General features: G+C 47.2%; 1 long non-coding RNA gene across 6 annotated transcripts in view; it reads right to left on the reverse strand.

Annotated features, from left to right (window-relative positions):
• Positions 1-1625: 1625 nt before the first annotated feature.
• The window catches only part of LOC147341735 (uncharacterized), a 61343-nt gene continuing 39831 nt past the window's right edge, over positions 1626-23137 (reverse strand). For 4 of the 6 annotated variants that reach the window (XR_015157728.1, XR_015157722.1, XR_015157724.1 and 1 more), the window contains 2 exons: positions 4345-4542; positions 1626-3582 (listed from right to left, as the gene is read on the reverse strand). This is a non-coding gene — a long non-coding RNA (uncharacterized LOC147341735). Of the gene's footprint in view, positions 3583-4344; positions 4543-15903; positions 16069-23137 lie in introns of all 6 variants that reach the window. The other 2 variants (XR_015157725.1, XR_015157726.1) reach the window with 1 other exon arrangement.

The following is a 23137-nucleotide window of genomic DNA, read 5'->3' on the forward strand; positions in this document are numbered from 1 at the left end:
TTTTTAGGAACAGATTTTATTAGCTCAATCCTCGTATCTCCTCATATCGGAAGAAGCACTAAATCCCTTCACGGTGCCATCAGATCCTCATGACTAATAAAAAACCTTTTGTAAAATGAGTGCTTCATGGTACTGAACTCCCCCTTCACCAAAACCTGGTATACTGCCCTTCCCCACTGCCGTTTTGGAGCGGTCTCTCTGAGATAACTGAGATGCTGCGTCCTGGGCTGCAGTCCTCGTTTTGCCCCAAATAAAACTTAACACAACCCTCAAGTTGTACATCTTTTTAAGTTGTCACCTTGACCACCTCATTTGAATTGCCCCCACCAATCCTCTAGATCCCCTTTCCTGTCTATAACACTTATCACCTGCAGGTCACATAATTTTCTTCATTATTTTGCTTGTTGTCTAACTCCCTTGACCAAGATGTTCCCCCTCCACCCAAAGGCAAAAAGCTTCATCTGTGTTTTTACTGCTGGATGCCCAGCACCTAAAGTAAGCCTAAGACTCAGTACACAGTTGTTTGTGAATGTCTGTGAGAAGAAATTATTTTGCTTTTCCTCAAGGGTCAGCAAATGTTTTCCGTCATGGACCAGATAGTAAACACTTTCAGCTTCTACCTTACACGATCTCTGTGGAAACTAACCAGTTCGGTTCAGTTCAGTCGCTCAGTCGTGTCCCACTCTTTCTGACCCCATGGACTGCAGCACGCCATCTAGGCTTCCCTATCCATCACCAACTCCTGAAGCTTACTCAGACTCATGTCCATTGAGTCGGTGATGCCATCCAGCCATCTCATCCTCTGTCGTCCCCTTCTCCTCCCACCTTCAGTCTTTCCCAGCATCAGGCTTTTTTCCAATGAGTTGGCTCTTCACATCAGGTGGCCAAAGTATTGGAGTTTCAGCGTCAGCATCAGTCCTTCCAACGAATATTCAGGACTGATCTCCTTTAGGATTGACTGGTTGGATCTCCTTGCAGTCCAAGGGACTCTCAAGGGTCTTCTCCAACGCCACAGTTCAAAAGCATCAATACTTCAGTGCTCAACTTTCTTTATGGTCCAACTGTCACAACCATAACATGACTACTGGAAAATCCACGGCTTTGACTAGATGGACCTTTGTCATCAAAGTGAAGTGAAAGTCGTTCGGTTGTATCCCTTTGCGACCCCATGGACTATACAGTCCATGGAATTCTCCAGGCCAGGACACTGGAGTGGGTAGCCTTTCTCTTCCCCAAAGGATCTTCCTAACCCAGAGATTGAACCCAGGTCTACTTCGTTGCAGGTGGATTCTTTACCAGCTGAGCCACAAGGGAAGCCCAAAGAATACTAGAGTGGGTAGCCTGTCCCTTCTACAGGAGATCTTCCCAACCCAGGAATCAAACCAAGGTCTCCTGCATTGCAGGCAGATTCTTTACTATGAGGGAAGTCCAGCAAAGTAATGTCTCTGCCTTTTTAATATGCTGTCTAGGTTTGTCATAGTTTTTCTTTCGAGGAGAAGTATCTTAATTTCATGGCTGCAGTCATCATCTGCAGTGATTTTGGAGCCCAAGAAAATAAAATCTGTCACTGTTTCCATTGTTTCCCCATCCAACTCTACCATTAAAAAGCAAAGTAGCCAGAGGCATTGAGCATGTGAATGGGTGTGGCCATGTTCCAATAAAACTTTATTTACAAAAGCAGGTAACAGGGCCGGATTTGGCTATGGACAGAAGCATGCAGACCCCTGGGTTATCTGGTGAGCCAGGGACTGACCTGTACTCGCTCACCCACACCCTCCCTGGTGCCCTCTCCTGTCCTGTGCGCTACACAGGTATATTCCCCCCTCCCGGCATGTCGGTGCTGTCCAGCATCCATAGCGCTTGGCCCTTTGCATTGTTTGAGTCCCCAGGGAGGGGGCTGTCTAGAGCTGATCCTCCCCACTTAGCAAATACCAAGGTTGGCGAGCTCACAGGGTGACAGCTGGAAGGCATTGAGCCCTCTTCCCTCCACCTTCTTTCCCTGCTTTCTGATGTTCCCCAGCTTCCTCCCGTCCCCGCCCTCCACAGCCAGACCCAGACACCCCTCCAAGATTCCATTCAAGCCCCTCCGCATCACGTGCCCTGAGTCCTCTGTCCCCAAGGTGGGCCTCTCTGGCCCCTAGAGCTTCTAGGGGAGGTGCTGGGTGCTGAAGAAGTGGCTGGTTCAGACACAGGCCGCTGTCAAGTACTCTCGGGCTCCTGGCCAGGGCTGGGGTCCCGACTGGGTGTGGACCCTGCCTGTGGTCTAAATGTCCTGACTTACCTGCTGGGCTATCAGTCTTCTCTGATAGCTCAGCTGGTAAAGAATCCAGATCCCCTGGAGAAGGGAAAGGCTACCCACTCCAGTGTTCTGGCCTGCAGAATTCCATGGACTATATAGTCCACGGACTCGCAAAGAGTCGGACACGACTGAGCGACTTCCACTTTCACTCCCTTGCTGGGACCCACGCTGTTAGCACAGGGTCCCCGGCCTCTGCTCCTCTCTCCACATCACCCCCGTCTGCCATTTCTCTGACAACTGCTTCTCTGTTCAGCCTCGTCTCAGGCACGGCCCAGGGTGGATGTCCAGTCCTGACTCTCCACAAGCTTTTCGTGGAAGCTTCATGACAAGTCTCAGTTGTCTCTGCGTCCCTCAAGTTCCAATTCTTAAAGAACTGGTCCAGCAGGCTACCGGTCAGCCCTGGTGGTTGCTCAGCTCGCATGTTCCTCTGTGGCCCAACCAGCCTTGGCCATGGAGCAGGGGGCAACACACCACCGAGGTACCCTCTAGCAGCCTGTTACACGTGGCTAGTTCCAAGATCCTGGGTGACGAGGTGGCCTTCCCCCAGCCTCAGGATCAAGAACTAGGTGACACCAGATACCGCCTGGAGGGCCTCCAGGGCCGGAGGAGCTGAGCGCCCCGCCAGCTCCCTGCTGACATGACGATGACCAAGATCATCTCTCCTATCTCACAAAATTAAGCTCTGGATTAGTTTCCTGGGGCTGCTGTAAACAAGTTGGGTGGCTCAAAACCACAGAAATTTATTCTCTCATGGTTCTGGAGGCCAGATGTCGAAAATCAGCTATATTTGGCTAAAATTAAAAGTGTCCCAGAGCCATGCTCCCCCTGGAGACGCTGGGGGATGGTTCTTCCTCACCTCCCCCAGCCTCTGGGGTCCCAGGCATCCCTGGGCTTGTGGGCACAGCCCTCCATCCCCACCTCCATCTTCACACGGCCTCCTCTGTGTCTGGCTCAAAGGCCCCCCGCCTCTCTCCTAGCAGGACACGTGTCACTGGAGGCAGAGCCCACCTGCACAGCCCATGGTGGTCTCCTCCCAACTCCTAAATTTAAGCTGGGAGTCTTTTCCTCAAGGAGATTCTCAGAGTCGCATCTCTATGAAAACAGACGCAGTGCCAGCATCCCACATATGTGATGTTCAACAAACTGTAGGAAATCCCACTGGAAAGAGAGGACGCGTGGAGGAGAAGCTTGGCCGTGTCAACTGAATCAGGGGCGTGGAAAGTCAGACGGTGTGACATCCTTGCCAGCTCCCAGCCTTCATCCCAGGTTTGCAGAAAGTCAGTCTGGCAGCAGCGAGGGCGGCAGAGTGAAAGCAGAAGTGTTAGTGGCTCAGTCGTGTCTGACCCTTTGCGACCCCATGGACTGTAGCCCTCCAGGCTGCTCTGTCCTTGGAATTCTCCCACCATGAGTACTGGAGTGGGATGTTGTCTCCTTCTCCAGTGGATCTTCCAGACCCAGGGATCAAAACTGCACTGTGGGCAGATGCTTTACCGTCTGAGCCACCAGGGAAGCCCCAGCAGAGAGAAATGGGAACTCAGGCCCCACCAGATGATGGGCGGGGTCGCTTCGGGTAGCACCATGGCCTTGTCTGGTGGAGCTGGGGCTCTGTCACCCTCCGGCCCCTCAGCTCTGCTCGGAGTCCCTCACCTCATCCTTCACTCGTGTGAAGATCAGCGTGAGAATGTCCACTGCAGCTTTTTAAATTGAAGTCTAGCTGACTTATAATGTGTTTGTTCCAGGTGTACAGCAAGGTGATTTGGTTATATATATATATATGTATATTTATTTTTTCAGATTCTTTCCATTAAAAGTTATTACAACATATCAGATAGAGTTCCCTGTGCTATACAGTAGGTCCTTGTTGATTTTATACATAGTAATGTGTATCTCTTAATCCCGAGCTTCTAATTTATCCCTCTTCCCCGTTCCCATTTGCTAACCATAAGTTTGTTTTCTCTGTCTGTGGGTCTGTTTCTGCTCTGTAAACAAGCTCGCTCATATCATTCTGTGGATTCCACCCGCAAGTGGCATCATACGATACTTGCCTTTGGTTTACTGCAGTTAGGGTGATTATCTCTAGGACCATCCATGTTGCTGCAAATGGCGTGTGTCCATCCTTTTTCATGGCTGAGTAGTATTCCGTTGTGTATACGAACCACGTCTTTCTTGTCCATTCATCAGTTGACAGGCCCTTTGGTTGGTTCCACGACTTGGCTATTGTGAGTAGTGCTCACTGCAGCATTCTAACAAGACATATGGAAACAGCGTAGGCACCCAGCCACGGGAGGACTGGGCTATTTCCACACAATTACATATGATGGAGGAGTGGGAGGGAACCAACAGGAGTTGCCTGTATCAACACGGGTGACTCTCACCAGCATAAACGGAAGCTAAGGAAACACAACTTCAGAGTCAACGTGGGGTCTTTGAGGGTATCCTGGAGCAGAAGGACATTAGTGGAAAAACCTAAGATCCGATAAGAGCCTGAGATTTAGGTAATAGCGTCATATGGAACTGCATTCCTTACCTGGATGAGTGGGTTGTGGGGTTCTAAGAGGTTAACCCTAGGGAAAGCTGGGTGAAGAGCACAGGGGACCCCACGCTGCTCCTCTGCCCCTAGCCAGCCCTGAGCTCGAATCTTTGGGCCCCGCCCTGGCCGCTGGACCTCATGCCTTCACTTGGGACTCTGCTTGCTCCTGGCCCCACATCCTCGCTTCCCGAGCCCCTGCCTTGACTGCTGCTGCTGCTAAACCAGTTTAAAGTGAGGCACATAGCATGCCAGGCGGGAATGCCCCCTGAGGGTCGAGGGGTGGCGGGTCGGCTGCCCAGGCATTAGTACCCAGAGGAGTTCCCTGCTCTGCCCTGAGAGGGTGTGTTGGAGATGCTGTAGGAGCAGAGAGATCCACAAACATGGTGTGTTCCCCTCTTACTAAAGTGATGCATCTCATGAAAGAAAACCTGAAAAGTGCAGGGAAGCAGAAAAGTTAAAAACACAAGTGCGAAGAATGAGCACAGGCCCACCCACCCCACCTGATTAACCGCCAGTCACCCAGTCACTGAGGCTTCCTCCATTTTCTCCAAGAGCAGTTACCAGCTCACAGGGGATGGAGAATTCAAGGCTCGGTGGCCAAGACGTGACCCAGTGCGCTGCGCATGCCCTTCCTCCCCCAGGAGGGCAGGGGGTTCTTTCTGTACTGTGTTATTTTTTGTAAAAATCCTATCACACCAACATTCAATAGCGCTTGACCTGAGTCACTCTGTCCAGGAGCGCATCATTGATTCCAACACTGGGTTTATTTCTCCCGCCTGCCTGTCCTCTCTGCAAAGAGGCACATTCCCGCTGGGTGGGGACCACGGTGGCAGCCTCTGAGATTCAGTTTTCCCCGCAGCTGATCTGCCCGCAACACGATCACGTGGCCATTGTCTCAGTGACCCTCTGGGGAGGAGCCAACACCTGTCGGTGGAAAGGACTTAAGATCCCACAGGAGGAAGAGACGCATCCAGGAGAATCAAGGGCCACACGTGGGGACTCCTTGCCTCTCCAGGGACACACGGCTCATGCCGCCCCCATTCCTCACACTGATCCTGCAGTGACCGTCACGCTCGTGGTCTGTCACATCTGTTGGATCGTTTCTGCAGAGGAATTCCCAGCTCAGAACTGAGCTTCCTGGTGCCGAACATGGAATGGGCAGCAGTTCGCCTGGCAAGGAGCTAAGGTGGGAAGCAGGTGCTGGCTGGATGGGGAAAGTGTCACAGCAGCATCTCTCCAAGATTGATCACCCTGTCTGTAAAAAGGGGAAAACAGCCCTGACCTCCCAGAGCTGCTATGGGAAAATTTTACTAGAGATCTTAGGATTTTAATCCAGGAAGACCCAATCTTCTCTTGGTGCATTCTACTAGTGGGGAAAAAATTGTTTCTACATCCCCAATAAAATATATATTTATTTCAGTGTGTGCACATGTACTTTGATCAGACCAATCAATGATAAAACACTAGAAAACACAATAATATGGAAATCTAAAAGAGTTAAGTTTTTTTTTAAGCCTGCCAACTCAATTCTTTAAAGGTTAAAGGGCTCGTGAAGTTTTCTATTTCTTCTTAAGTTATTTTTGGAACATTAAGATATCACTCTATAATCATGACTTTATTTCTTTTTGTAATTAACGTCATTTCTGTTTGAGATGTTTTTAAGACCATAGTGGAACAACGAACTGGTGCCAAATTAGGAAAGGAGTACATTAAGGCTGTATATTGTCACCCTGCTTATTTAACTTTTATGCAGGGTACATCATGCAAAATGCTGGGCTGGATGAAGCACAAGCTGGAATCAAGATTGCCAGGAGAAATATCAATAACCTCAGATACGCAGATGATGCCACCCTAAAGGCAGAAAGCGAATAGGAACTGAAGAGCCTCTTGATGAAAGTAAAAGAGGAGAGTGAAAAACCTGGCTTAAAACTCAACATTCAAAAAACTAGGATCATGGCATCTTATCCCATCACTTCATAGCAAATAGATGGGGAAACAATGGAAACAGTGACAGCCTTTATTTTCTTGGGCTCCTAAATCACTGTAGATGGTGACTGCAGCTGTGAAATTAAAAGACACTTGCTCTTTGGAAGAAAAGCTATGACAAACCTAGACAGTATTAAAAAGCAGAGACATTTCTTTGCCAACAAAGGTCTGTCTAGTCAAAGTTATGGTTTTTCCAGCTGTTATGTATGGATGTGAGAGTTGGACCATAAAGAAGGCTGAGCACCGAAGAATTGATGCTTTTGAACTGTGGCGTTGGAGAAGACTCTTGAGACTCCCTTAGACTCCAAGGAGATCAAACCAGTCAACCCTAAAGGAAATCAGTCCTGAATATTCATTGGAAGGACTGATGTTGAAGCTGAAGCTGCAATACTTTGGCCACCTGATGCGAAGAACTGACTCATTGGAAAAGAGCCTAATGCTGGGCAAGACTGAAGGCAGGAGGAGAAGGGGATGACAGAGGATGAGATGGGTGGATGGCATCACCAACTCAATGGACATGAGTTTGAGCAAGCTCCAGTAGATGTTTCTGGACAGGGAAGCCTGGAGTGCTGCAGCCCATGGGGTCACAAAGAGTCAGACATGATTGAGCAACTGAACTGAACTGAAATGAAGACCATACTATTGAATGCAAATAAGTTTAGAATTCTTACGTCTTTCTGGTAAATTATATTTTTTATGTTAAAAGCCATTTAATATGACATTAATATAGCTACATTAACTTCTTCGTGGTTACCTTTTGTTTGATACATATTTTATATTTGTTTGGTCTTCTAAATTCAATATTTCTAAATCCTTATGTTATAGATGTCTTTTGTAAAAGCATAATAGATGATTTTATTTGTTTCTTATGAGTTCTCATAAGCTCTCTCATTTAACTTATGTTTTAGATTCATTTACACTTATTGTAACTAATAGTCTGGTATTCATAATTTCAACCTTTCTTATCTTGGGCTTTCTGCTTTTGCAGTATTTCCCATGATTCTTTTTATATTTTCTCTTTATTTTAAGAGTAATTGACTTTTATTCTTTTTCTTACCCCTTACTCACTTGGAAGTTATATAATAGACTTCTAATGTATTGGTGGTTAATTTACAATTTTTAACATGCATGTTTGACTTAAGTGTAAAATTAAATATTTCTACCGATTGCTGAAGAATATAAGGACCTTAGAAGGCTTACAGTCTTCCTCTTTTTAATTTTGTATCCAGTATTATTTCAATATCTTTCAATAATTTGAAGCTGAAGCTGTAATACTTTGCAAAGTATAATAATAGGTTATGTAATAACTGTATTATAATACAATATAGTAATTGTATTATTACAATATAGTAATATTGTATTATAATACAATACAATACAATACAATTCTGTTATATAATACAATATTACTATATTGTATTATAATACAATGTACTAATATTGTATTATAATACAATATAGTAATATTGTATTATATAACAGAATTTTATACAGCAATACTTACTTAGATTTACTTATATGCTCATCAAATTCTTTCTAATTTTTTCAGAGTAGTATTTTTTCAGCGACAGTCTATAGGTGGTAAATTCTATTTTTTGTCCAAACAACTTTGTTTCACCCTTATTATCTTAAATGATAGTGTATCTGCTCCATAAGGCTCAACCAATCATGATTTTCACCCAGTCTCTCTAAGTGTTATTCCTATCGTCTTTGGCTTCTCTTGTTACTGTCAGCTTAACTGGGCTTCTTTGTGTCCGATCTGCTTTATTTTTCTATAAGATTTCTGTGACTTCCAGAGGTCTCAGCTTCTGGAGCCTGAGTGAAGATCACATCGTGAATCAGTGTGACATTACAATTCCTCAGAAGAGGGCACGGAGGGTGGGACTGTGAGGGTGACCCCAGCCAGGGAAATCAAAAGAGCCTGCCCTGGGCAGCGACTCATGACCTGGGTCCTGAGACAGAGCGAGAGTCACCTGAGTGAGGTGGGGTCGGGAGGAGAGATCCGCTCACCCCAGGGAGGGCCACGCCGGTCCACTCACGGATGCCCACCACGGATGCCCGCCACGGCCCTGCCTCCTCTGACCTCACAGCCTCACCCCCAACTGACTGCCATGAGACAGACAGTCCTGCGTTCCTCCCCGAGGCTGGAGGTCACAGACCCGTCCCCAGCCTTCAGTCAGGGAGCCCCGAGCTGTGTCTGGCCTGGGGTCTCCTGCAAGGAAGGAGGAGACCCAGAAGAGCAGCCCCCTCCTCCCGCCCACTGCGCCCTTCCACTGCCTCGGGGACTTCTCGGTGGCACTGGGTCAGCAGTCCTGCTGCGCTACCCGCTTAGGCCCCAAGCGCTGTGAGAAGCAGATGTGCACCCGCTTTCGAGGATGAAAAATGGAGGTCTCTGCGAGAACAAGGGGCCAACCTGGGCCTGTGGCTGCAGGAGGAGGCGTCACCCTGCCCCTTATTCGGAAAGCCGCCCAGATCCCAGGACCAGGACCGCCCGAGGCAGAGGGGCGGCTCCAGCCCTGCCCTGTCCCTCACTTTCCACTCCATTAAAATACCCAGACCCACACACAGACACAGAGACACACACATAGACACACACACAGAGACACACACACAGACACACAGAGACACATAGAGACACACACAGACACATAGAGACACACACAGACACAGAGACACATAGAGACACAGAGACACACACAGAGACACAGAGACACACACACAGACACACACAGAGACACATAGAGACAGACACACACACAGACACACACACAGACACACAAACACAGACACACACACACAGACACACAGACACACACACAGACACACAGAGACACACAGAGACACATAGAGACACACACAGACACACACAGAGACACACACACAGACACAGAGACACACAGACACACACACAGACACACACACAGAGACACACAGAGACACACACACACACACACACAGACACATAGAGACACAGAGACACACACAGAGACACACACACAGACACACACAGAGACACATAGAGACACACACAGACACACACACAGACACACACACACAGACACAGAGACACACACACAGACACACAGACACAGACACTCAGAGACACATAGAGACACACAGAGACACATAGAGACACACACAGACACACACAGAGACACACACACAGACACAGAGACACACACACAGACACACACACAGACACACAGAGACACATAGAGACACACACAGACACACAGAGACACAGGCACACAGAAACACACAGACACATAGACATACACAGCCACATACACAGACACACAGATATATACACACACAGACACATATAGACTTATACACAGGTTTACACAGACACGTATACACACACACACATGTGCACACAAACCCTTAGACACACAGACACGCAGAGATATATACACACAGAGACACCATATAGACACACAGATTCAAGAGATACAGATACACACACGGAGATACACGGGCACACACCATGCACGGCAGTGCCCTTACAGCCACCTGCCTGGCACGGGGCTGTGAGCAGACGGCCTCGGGGGGCTGAATCCCAGGTCTGTGCCTCTCGCACTGTATCCCTGCCAGCCAGCACCCCCTCCCCTGGCACCCTGGGTTCCTCATCTGCAGCACAGCGCCCCAGTGGTCCCCCCACTCTGGGGGTTCTCTAAGGAGGATACAAGGTGACTCAAGAGGAGTTGCTGGAGCAGAGCCCCTGGTCCAGGGACAGTCCAGGAGAAGGTCACCATGGCTGTCACCCTGCCTTGTGGCCTTGCCTGGCCGCTCCAAGGCTGTCAGGGGTCACTGTGCCCAGCTGCCTTGGACCCTCTAGAGGAAGCAGGCTGGGGGCAGTAGCTTCTCTGAGCTGGGGGGCACGGCTCCCCTCACTCCCACTTCCTGGTCCCCCTGGAGATGACCAAGCTCAGCGAGGGGGCCATGCAGGCTCAGCTTCCCGGACACCTGCATCCTTCGGGCTACAGGACAAGACGGCTTCAGAGCTCCAGGGAAAGTGCATCCTCACCGGTGCGGGAGGGAGGGTGCTTCTGAGAGCAAGGATCCCCCGCCCGGGGTTCAGCGCCCCTGAAGGTGAGAAAACCAGCCACAGCGGCTCCTGACTGCCTGCTTCTGACTCTGTGCTCTGCCCTCCCCCAGGGCCACTGCCCCTGTGGTGAGGGCCCTGCCCCAAGCCCTCTGTCCTCTGGGGTCCCCAGAGCCTCCTGTTGGGGGGCCTGATTCCTGACTTCAAAACCCCACACTGAACCCACTCTCAGGGGCCTTGGAGATGACCTGGACCCCTTTGGGTCTAAGTACCCCCACTTAATCTATGAATTCCTGTTTGAAAAGCCACAGTTGTCACCCCATCTGGCCCCTAATTCATCTGCGACACCCGTTGCCGCATCTCTCTAACGTGCTGCCCAACTTCCTGAAACGCTCCTCTGACCCGGTGACCCTTCCTCCCCATCCTTCCATGGCTCCTTATTACCCTCAGTCTGTCCTGCGAGGCCTCTGCCAGCCCGGAGGTCTGGTGCAGGCGATCCCCCCACGTGCAGCCTCTCCCGTCAGGTTTCCCCAAAACCCTGACGTCCACCAGCCCCCAAGGGAAGGGAAGAGTCTCTCAGTCTGCGCTCCCAGAGGCAGTTTCAAAAGAGTTTGTTTTCTTTCAAAACAGAACGTATCGAGCGTCTGGCTGACCAGCGGGTCTGAGGCCAGAGCCGAGGGAAGAGCTGTGACCACTGGGTGTGCTGAGTTGACAGCGTGGACGGGGCAGTGCCCGCAGGAGCTTGGCCGGATCATGAGCAGCAGGCGCTTCTGATTCTCCTAGGCCTGGTCCACTCCCAGCCTAAGGCGGCGGAGGCCGGGTGTCCTGGCCTCCCCGGGGTTCCACGCCCCCTGGGGCCGTTGCTATGGGAGCAGCAATGACTCACTCCATCCCTCCAGCCCGGGGCACGGGGGCTCTGGGGGGAGAGAACAGTCAGGTGGTTCCCAGCACTTGAAGGTGTGCGCTGAGCCCCAGGCATTTTCTCTTCTAAAAAATCCTCGCTGCTCTTACCCTCACTTTACAGATGAGGAAACTGCGGTTCCCAATGCTCATTGGCTACATTCCTGCGGCCTGACCGTCCTGCCTTCCCTCCCGTTCTGCTGCCAAATGCCGAGCTGGGCACATGGCCTCCAGGCTAAACACTACATTTCCCAGACTCCCTTGCAATGAGTCCTGGCCAAGGCAAGGTGAAGAGGTGTGTCTCCCCTCCTTCTTCCCCACGTGGGACGTGAGATGGAAGCTACTCGCAGAGGACAGCTGATTGATAATGTGGAAGGAGGCTCGGTAGCCCTGGGCTCCCTACCTGACCTTTCTCTGGGAAGCTAATTTCAAGGCGGGGCCGCTGTGTCTTCAGGCCTTTTTCTTACGCAGTGGTCTACTGACCGATAGAAGATTCACCACTGTGCAGTCCACCTCTGATGTGTTGCTCTGGCAGGTGGAGCCTGAACTGTCTGAACAGCCACGTGAGGGGGGTGCAGGCGACCACACACTGTGACGTGGGTGGCTCTGGACTCTGGGTACCCAGCCTAGGACCTGGCCCCAAAGTGACTGGTGGGGCCTGAGGGCCCAGGGCCTGCACTGGAAGGCTGCTTTGAGAGGCACAGAATGAGAGAAAAAAGACCCGCGTTTACTGGTGCTGACAGTGGCAACATGCTGCTCCAGCTGTTCTCTGTGCGGTCCTGATTCACTCACTATTATTATTTATTCTTTTTTATTGATTCACTTCTTTTTTTGCCTACAAGGGGTAGGACACTGGGCTAGGCACTTTCCACATGAATCCAGGCTCCTTTATTTTTAACAACTCTACTGAGACATAATTCACATACCATGCAACGTACCCCTTTGAGAGTGTGTGAGTCAGCGGTTTTAATATATTCGGGGCTGTGTATCCATCATCATAGTCACTGTTAGTACGTTTTCATGCCCCTAAAGAAACCCCAAGGCCCTTAGTGCCCCCCCAGTCCCCTCCCCACAGCTACCCACCACTTCTACCCCCTGGCCACCACTAACACACTCTCCACCCTTGCAGGTCCCCCTCTGCGGTCCATATCAGAGGACCCGTCCCGCTACGTGGGCTTTTGTGCCTGGCTCTGAATTTCTCTGAAGACCACGTCCTTGAGGTTCATCCGCACTATAGCACATGTCCACACCCGATTCCTTTTGGGGGTTGAACACTATTCCGGTGTGCGAGTAGACCACATTTTATTTTCCAGTGCTGGACGTTTAGGTTACCCTCATCTTCTGCCTCTTGTGAACGGTGCTGCTCTGTACATGTGTGCACACGTTTTTGCACGGACTGGTGTTTTCCTTTCTCTTGGGTCTATACCTAGGAGTGGAATTGCAGGCAACTCTGTGTTTAGCCAATTTGGTTTATTCCTGAACCAATATGGTGAAGGCAGAGGGTGGCAGGGAGGGTCAGACGACCTAGCTTTGGGTCTGTCTCTACCGTTTGCAGCCTGGGTGACCCTAGATTTGACCTTGAACGTCAATCGTCGGGAACAGGGGATTGAGGAGCGGGGTGACAGCTGCCGTTTTGGGGTGGGCTCCGTGGTTATTACCTGGCACACAGGGGTGTGACAACACCCCTTGTGGGGGGCTCACCCCTACTGGGGGTCCCCCAGGGTGCCTGGATGGCTTGTCCCAGGAGGTGCTCTGAGTGGTGAAGGCCAGTCTGGGGTCCTTGAGTGGGCCAAGCATCCGGGCCTGGGTTTGGGACTCACAGGTGATGGCTGAACACCCATCCTTGGCCGTAGGCTGAGAAAGAGCAGGGCAGAGGACAGAAAGATCCTCACCCCACCCCCACCAGGCTACCCTGAAACTTGTCTCCTGACCCCTCTGAGCCTGGCCTGGGGGATGCACAGCCCTGCCCACCAGCCCCTGCCTCTCCCATCTCAGCCCCAAGCCTCATCCTCGGGCCCCCAGAAGACTGCTGTTGAGTCCACGAAGCCCTCTGCTGTCCCTCACACCAGTGATGGAGGCTGGTCCTGGCCTGGAGCAGTCATGGGGCCTGGGGTGCTCTCCAAGGGGGCCCCCGAGCCTCGGTCATCAGGGACTCTGTCCTGCCCCCACCCCCCACGCACCAGCCCTTCTCTGCGATTCCAAGTGAACTTAGCCCCGCTGCGACGTTGGAAGGGACGTCGGCCTGTGTGGGTGGTGGTTGGTATGTGGGCCCAAGGCCTTTGGCCCCTCTCAAAGGCCCGCCTGGCCCCCGGACGCTGCTGGTGGCCCTGCCCTGACCTGGCCACCGTGGGGGTAAGCGTGGCCGGCACTGACCCAGCAGCATCACCTGGGCGGTTCTGCTTTGATCCGGACCCCGAGAGGCAGGTACAATCCCATCCCCACTTTGCAGATGAGCACAGTGAGGTGCAGGGAGGGGAGAAATCCTCCCCAGGTCCCTGTGGGAGGAGCCAAACCCAGGACCGGATGCTTTGCCCACTCAGAGACCCCAGATGGAACTTCACCACTCAGAGCACCTCCTGGGACCAGCTCCCCAGGCACCCTGGGGGGCCCCCAGCCGGGGGAAGCCCGCCATAAGGTTCTGGGCACCTGGAGATCAACTGATCACCCCAACACCCCTAGACAGCCCTGGATGCCCTGGGCAGGGGGAAGGAGGGCAGAGGAGCCCCACAGAGCCCAGCCAGCACCCAGGCATCTGGGCAGTGCCTGCGGCTGGCACTCTGGCACCGCCCTGTGCTGGGCAAATGGCAGGGCAAGCTGGAGGTCCAAGCACAGAGGACGAGGGCAGCATGGGCCTCGAGACTGTAAGAACTGTTTTGCCCTGAGAGTTGTGCAGTGCGCAACCTGCACGCCCACACAGTGGCCCGGAGCGGACTCGGGGCAGAGCTGAGGGTAGATGGCTGCGGGACCCTGGCACACCTGCATCGGGCTGGCCAAGAGATAGAAGCCAGGTGGGTGCAGGCCAGTGGGGAGCTAACCTCTACTGCAACCTTCTCTGATATGCAAGTGAGGCTGTGGGTGGCTGGGACAGTGCCCTCAACCCCGGCAGAGTTGGAACCCCCAAGTAGAAGGCAGTGCGGACCCAGCAGGGCTCTGACCGGGATCCCAATCCCAGCTGCCCCTCGTTCCCACTGTGTGGCCTGGGGACTCCCCCTTGCATCTTTGAGAAACAGGTCTCTTCTCTATGACATGGCAAGCCTCCCGAGGGGAATGTTATAAAGGTCATTAGCATTTAAAGCATCAGATACTAATCATGATAACAAACTGTGAGCTGACTATTTGCTTTGCCTTAGAGGGAGTGTTTGATCACAATTGCCTCATTCACACTGAAATTTGAATCCAGATCAGATTCCAGAGTCTTTGTGACTGCTGTCCCTCCCACCAATAATACTTCAGCAGCTGCCATTGACTGATCAGCTGCCATCTATTGATCAGCCTCAGGCAGGCAGTGGGCAAGGGGCTTTATGTGCTTCATCTTGCCTGATTGTCACAACAGCCCTGTGAGTGAGTACTGTTAATGCGATCTGCACTTCACAGATGAGGAGACCGCAGCTCAGAGAGGGCAAGTGACCTCCCCAAAGTCACACAGCTGGTTTGAGGCAGAACCAGGATTTGAGCCAGGCCTGTGCAACTCTGGGAGATGTGCTTGCAGCCACTCTGTCTCCTAAAAGACTCTGTCTGGTAAAGAAACGCTTGAAGTATTGGCCACATATTAAAATTCTCAAACATATTAATGTTTAAATATTCTGAAACTCACAATGTATGAATTCTACGAACTTAAACTTTGATTACAGAACAAACAGAGAGAATTCTACAGTTAATGGCGACAAAACATTTCCTCTCAATAATCATTTCATTCCTTTACTCTTATGACTTTTCCAGTGGTGAACCTTTATATTTTAATATTAAAAAAGCATGGTATGGGAAATAAAGTCTTTCTTTTTAAGTGTTTGTTTGGAGATTGTTTTAGATTCACAAGAATTGGAAAAATTGTAGAGTTCCAACCTCCCCTTATGTTACATCTTATATGATAAAAAACTATGACAAATCTAGACAGCATATTAAAAAGCAGAGGCATCACTTTACCTACAAAGATCCTTAGAGTCAAAGCTGCGGTTTTTCCAGTAGTCATGTACAGATGTGAGAGCTGGACCACAAAAAAGGTTGAGCGCCAAAGAACTGATGTTTTCAAACTATGATGCTGAAGACTCTTGAGTCTCTTGGATAGTCAGGAAATCAAACCAGTTGATCCTAAAGGAAATCAACCCTGAATATTCATGGGAAGGACTGATGCTGAAGCTGAAGCTCCAATCCTTTGGCCACCTAATTCGAAGAGCCAACTCATTGGAAAAGACCCTGATGCTGGGAAAGATTGAGGGCAAGAGGAGAAGGGGGCAACAGAGGATGAGACAGTTGAGTGACCTCTCTGACTCAATGGACCTGAGTTTGAGCAAACGCAGGGAGATAGTGAAGGACAGGGAAGCCAGATGTGCTGCAGGGGTCGCAAATGGGGTCTCAAAGAGTCAGACACAACTTAGCAACTGAATAACAACCACCACCCATGGTTAAATAAGTCAGAATGTTTACCTTGTGGGAGTAGGCACTGCTGTGGTGCGAGACTTCTGGAGGAATTAGAAATACTTTTCATGTAGATCAGATAATGATTATGTGGATGCACACATAGGTAAAATCTCAAGGATCCTGGTCTGCTGCAGTGGTGTAATTCCCCTGTAGCTCAGCCCCTTGTGGATTATAATTACTTACTCCAGACGAAATACACATTGTGAAGGTGCTCAAAACTTAGAGCAGAGACCTGCATTAAGGGTGAGTTTTCTTCCTTTTATACTGTCTGTAACTGTGCCCCAAGCATGGACCCTAGTCCCAAATCAGTGCTCTGTGGGGAGCTAAAACTGTGATAGAAACCTTGCCATCTTCCTGGTTGGAGGAAAAGAACCCAGGCTGGCTGGAGTGTGAGGGAGAAATCCTGAGGGAGAGAGCCAAGAATAGGCTCATCCAACCCTGTGCAGGAACCCCCACGAGTCCCAGTCTCACCCTGAGCTATGCATGCAGGATGAACCCAAAACAGCCAAGGTGAGCATCCAGCTGAGCGCTGAAATGAGACATAACCCTCTCCTCCCATAGAAGGCAAGACGAATCTCACGGTCTGAAGCCCATTGGGCTCATTGCAGCTAAAACAAACACATTGGCATTCCTCAGAGGATTTTAGCAAAACCCAGAGTCTGTACAACATAGCATTCATGATGCAATCACACCCATGTTATGATCCAAAATCATTTCACATGTAAGGGAACAGGAAATTTAAGCCCATGCTCAAAGGATAAAACAATCAACAGATGGAAACACCAAGATGATTCAAGCATTGGGATGGTTGGACAAAGAATTCAAAGCAGCTACTACAACTCTACTCAGTGAAGTAAAGAAAAACACATCTGAAATGAATGAGAAGATAGGAAATCTTGGCAGAAAAGGTATTGAGAGAGGATATTGAAATGTTAGACCTAATGAATAAAATATGTGAAATTTTAGAAAATCAGTGGATAGACTCACTAGAATGAAGGTGACAAAGTCAGTAAATCTGCAGACCAGTCAAAATTACCCAATCTGAAGAAAATAGAGAAAAAAGATTGAGAAAGAAAATGGACAGATGATGAGGAATCGGAAGACATCAAAAGATTGAACACGTTCTAACTATACTACAGAAGAAAAGGGGGAAGAGGTGGAGTAGAGAAATCTTTGAAGACATATATCCTAAAATTTCCCATATTTAGTGAAAGATCAACATTTGTGGACTCAAGAGCTCAGAGAACCCCACACACAATAAATCCAAAGAAACCATATGTAGACACATCATAAACAGAGTGATAAAAGCAAAGAGGAAGAAAAACTCCTGAATGGAGCTAGAGGAAAATGACACATTTTGTATAGGGGTGAGCAATTTCAATGACCTCAGGTTTCTTATTATAAATCATGGGGGCCAGAAGACCCCTCTGGAGTGCTAAAAGTGGTTGGGGGGGTCTGTAAATACAGGATTCTTTAACTCTTGAAGATACTTTTAAGTTCCTTAAAATACAGAGGAATATCTGAAGCAAACTTCAAAACACTGGTGGGGTTTCTTTTGTATGACAACCGTAAAAATTTTTAAATGGGGAGACCTGTAGAAAGGGACCTACATGGTTGAGATCTTTCTATATTTCACTAAAAAAAAAAAAAAATTGGGCTTCCCTGGTGGCTCAGAGGGTAAAGAGTCTGCCTGCAATGCAGGAGACCCGGGTTCCATCCCTGGATTGGGAAGATCCCCTGGAGAAGGAAATGGCAACCCACTCTTGCATTCTTGCCTGGAAAATCCCATGGATGAGAAGCCTGGTGGGCTACAGTCCACGGGATCGCAAAGAGTCGGACACGACTGAGAGACTTCACTTCAGAGCAAAATTAATTCTAATTAGGCTGAGAAAGGTTAGTATGCACACTGCAATTCCAGAAGTAACCATACACACACACACACACACACACACACACAGAAACATAGCCAGAAAATCCATAGATAAATTGAAAGTGAATACTAAAATTATTCAAATAATCCAAAAGCATGCAGAGAAGTCAGAACAGAGGGACAAAAAATTAGAAAGGACCAATAGTGTTAATTCTAAACACTCTAATTACATAAAAATAGGAAATTGATCAAATGGATTAAAAAAAAAATTAAGACCCAATTATGTGCTACCAACAAGAGATTCATTTTTCAAACAGGTTTTTTAAAGAGGTTTTTTGTTTGTTTGTTTGTTTTTGTTTGTTTGGCTTTTTCCCTTGCAGTGGGGCTTGCAGGATCTTAGGTCTCCCACCAAGGATTGAACCCATACCGTCCACAGTGAAAACATGGAATCCAAACCACTGGACCACCAGGGAATTCCCTGATTTTAAATATAATGACACAAATAAGTTGAAAGTAAATCAACTAAAAATAATCATAAGGTGGCCAGTGACATATTCGTATTAATTAAGATTTATACTAAACAGTAAACTTTAAGAAAAAGAATGCTACCAGAGATAGAGACATTTTACTACAATAGCAGAGATGATGAATCAGGAAGATAAAACAATTATACACTTTTATCTACCTAGTAATAGAGCCTCAAAACACATGAAATGAAATCGACAGGGTAAATGGAAGAATTAGACAAGTTCACAATCCTAAAGGGAGATTTTAACTCCTCTCTCAGCAATTAATAAAACAAATATACAAAAAAAAAAAAAAACCCAGTAAAGATACGAAAGGTACAAATAACACTATTAGTCACTTTGATCTAATTGGTATTTATGAAATAGTACAGCCAGCAACTGCAGGGAACACACTCCTTTCAAATGCACATTCACCAAGATAGACCACATGCTTGGCCATAAAACATGTCTCGGTAACTCTTAAAGGATGGAAAGCATGCAGTGTCATCTCTGACCACAACTGAATCTAATTAGGAATTAATAACAAGGCATCTAGGAAAACCCCAAATATTTATAAATGATTCATGAATCTACAAACGATTCATGAATTCAAGATGAAACAAGGGAAATTAGAAAGTAATTCAAATTGAATGATAATGGAAATCTACCATATCAAAATCTGTGGGATGCAATAAAAGCCCTGATTCAAGGGGAGCTCGGGACTTTAAACACACTGGAAAACAAAACCAATCTAAAATGAATTACCCACTGATTCCCCTTGGGAAGCTAGAAAAAGAAGAGCAAAGTAAAGCCAAATGAAGAAAAAAGCAGGAAATAAAAAGAACAGAAACCAGTGAAATAAAGAACAGACAATAGAGAAAAAAACAAAGTCAAAGCCTGATTCTTGAGAAGATCAACAAAACTGATAAACTCCTAGCTAGACTGCTGAAGCGAAAGAGACATGGACTGATAAGTATCAGTACCAACACCAGAAAGTGGCAAAATATTATGATCACAAATCCTACAGGTAAAGGATATCTATAGAAAAGGAATATTTCTATACTAACAAATTCAAAAATTTCAATGAAATGGACAAGTTTGAGGAAAACTCAAACAAAAAATTGATACAAGAAGAAACAGAAAATCTGATAGCTGTACATCTATAAACAAAATTTTATTGATTACATTTTTAAAAATCTTCCAAAAAAGAATATCCAGAGTTAGGTTGTTTCACTGGTTAATTTTATCAAACATTCAAGGAAGAGATAAATTAATTATACACAATTAAAAAAATTTTTTTTTACTTTACAATATTGTATTGGTTTTGCCATACATTGACATGAATCAGCCATGGGTGTACATGTGTTCCCCATCCTGAACCCCCATCCCACCTCCCTCCCCATCCCATCCCTCTGGGTCATCCCAGTGCACTAGTCCCGAGCACCCTATATCATGCATCAAACCTAGACTGGTGATTCATTTCACATATGATAATTTACATGTTTCAATGCCATTCCCCCAAATTACCCCACCCTTGCCCTCTCCCACAGAGTCCAAAAGACTGTTCAATACATCTGTGTCTCTTTTGCTGTCTCGCATACAGGGTTATCATTACCATCTTTCTAAATTCCATATATATGTGTTAGTATACTGTATTGGTGTTTTCCTTTCTGGCTTAGTTCACTCTGTATAATAGGATGCAGTTTCATTGACCTCATTAGAAGTGATTCAAATGTGTTCCTTTTAATGGCTGAGTAATATTCCATTGTGTATATGTACCACAGCTTTCTCATGGATTTGTCTGCTGATGGACATCTAGGTTGCTTCCATGTCCTGGCTATTATAAGCAGTGCTGCGATGAACACTGGGGTACATGTGTCTCTTTCAATTCTGGTTTCTTCTGTGTGTATGCCCAGCAGTTGGATTACTGGGTCATATGGCTAGTAAAGTAATGCTCAAAATTCTCCAAGCCAGGCTTCAGCAATACGTGAACCGTGAACTTCCAGATGTTCAAGCTGATTTTAGAAAAGGCAGAAGAACCAGAGATCAAATTGCCAACATCCACTGCATCATGGAAAAAGCAAGAGAGTTCCAGAAAAACATCTATTTCTGCTTTATTGACTATGCCAAAGCCTTTGACTGTGTGGATCACAACAAACTGTGGAAAATTCTGAAAGTGATGGGAATACCAGACCACCTGATCTGCCTCTTGAGAAACCTATATGCAGGTCAAGAAGCAACAGTTAGAACTGGACATGGAACAACAGACTGGTTCCAAATAGGAAAAGGAGTACGTCAAGGCTGTATACTGTCACCCTGCTTATTTAACTTCTATGCAGAGTACATCATGAGAAACGCTGGGCTGGAAGAAGCACAAGCTGGAATCAAGATTGCCAGGAGAAATATCAATAACCTCAGATATGCAGATGACACCACCCTTATGGCAGAAAGTGAAGAGGAACTAAAAAGCCTCCTGATGAAAGTGAAAGTGGAGAGTGAAAAGTTGGCTTAAAGCTCAACATTCAAAAAACCAAGATCATGGCATCTGGTCCCATCACTTCATGGGAAATAGATGGGGAAACAGTGGAAACAGTGTCAGACTTTATTCTTTTGGTCTCCAAAATCGCTGCAGATGGTGATTGCAGCCATGAAATTCAAAGACACTTACTCCTTGGAAGGAAAGTTATGACCAACCTAAATAGCATATTAAAAAGCAGAGACATTACTTTGCCAACAAAGGTCCATCTAGTCAAGGCTATGGTTTTTTCCAGTGGTCATGTATGGATGTGAGAGTTGAACTGTGAAGAAAGCTGAGTGCCAAAGAATTGATGCTTTTGAACTGTGGTGTTGGGTAAGACTCTTGAGAGTCCTTTGGACCCTAAGGAGATCCAACCAGTCATCCTAAAGGAGATCAGTCCTGGGTGTTCATTGGAAAGACTGATGCTAAAGCTGAAACTCCAATACTTTGGCCACCTGATGTGAAGAGTTGACTCATTGGAAAAGACTCTGATGCTGGGAGGGATTGGGGGCAGGAGGAGAAGGAGACAACAGAGGATGAGATGGCTGGATGGCATCACAGAGTTAGTAATGGACAGGGAGGCCTGAAGTGCTGTGATTCATGGGGTCACAAAGAGTAGGACATGACTGAGCAACTGAACTGAACTGAACTGAATGGCAGTTCTATTTCCAGTTTTTTAAGTAATCTCCACACTGTTCTCCATAGTGGCTGTACTAGTTTGCATTCCCACCAACAGTGTAAGAGGGTTCCCTTTTCTCCACACCCTCTCCAGCATTTATTGCTTGTAGACTTTTGGATAGCAGCTATTTTGACTGGCGTGAAATGGTACCTCATTGTGGTTTTGATTTGCATTTCTCTGATAATGAGTGATGTTGAGCATCTTTTCATGTGTTTGTTAGCCATATGTATGTCTTCTTTGGAGAAACGTCTGTTTAGTTCTTTGGCCCACTTTTTGATTGGGTCATTATTTTTCTGGAATTGAGCTACAGGAGTTGCTTGTATATTTTTGAGATTAATTCTTTGTCCTTTGCTTCTTTTGCTATTATTTTCTCCCATTCTGAAGGCTGTCTTTTCACCTTGCTTATAGTTTCCTTTGTTGTGCAGAAGCTTTTAATTTTAATTAGGTCCAATTTGTTTATTTTTGCTTTTATTTCCAATATTCTGGGAAGTGGGTCATAGAGGATCCTGCTGTGGTTTATGTAGGAGAGTGTTTTGTCTATGTTTTCCTCTAGGAGTTTTATAGTTTCTGGTCTTACATTTAGATCTTTAATCCATTTTGAGTTTATTTTTGTGTATGGTGTTAGAAAGCGATCTAGTTTCATTGTTTTACAAGTGGTTGACCAGTTTTCCCAGCACCACTTGTTAAAGAGATTTTCTTTAACCCATTGTATATTCTTGCCTCCTTTGTCGAAGATAAGGTGTTCGTAGGTGCATGGATTTATCTCTGGGCTTTCTATTTTGTTCCATTGATCTATATTTCTGTCTTTGTGCCAGTACCATACAGTCTTGATGACTGTGGCTTTGTAGTAGAGACTGAAGTCAGGCAGGTTGATTCCTCCAGTTCCATTCTTCTTTCTCAAGATTGCTTTGGCTATTTGAGGTTTTTTTTATTTCCATACGAATTGTGAAATTATTTGTTCTAGCTCTGTGAAAAATACCATTGGTAGCTTGATAGGGATTGCATTGAATCTATAGATTGCTTTGGGTAATATACTCATTTTCACTATATTGGTTCTTCTGATCCATGAACACGGTATATTTCTCCATCTATTTGTGTCCTCTTTGATTTCTTTCACCAGTGTTTTATAGTTTTCTATATATAGGTCTTTTGTTTCTTTAGGTAGA

The sequence above is a fragment of the Bos grunniens genome, chromosome 29 (genome assembly GCF_055505025.1).
Source record: "Bos grunniens cultivar Pamir isolate PY7600 chromosome 29, Bosgru_T2T1.0, whole genome shotgun sequence".
Lineage (NCBI taxonomy): Eukaryota > Metazoa > Chordata > Mammalia > Artiodactyla > Bovidae > Bos > Bos grunniens.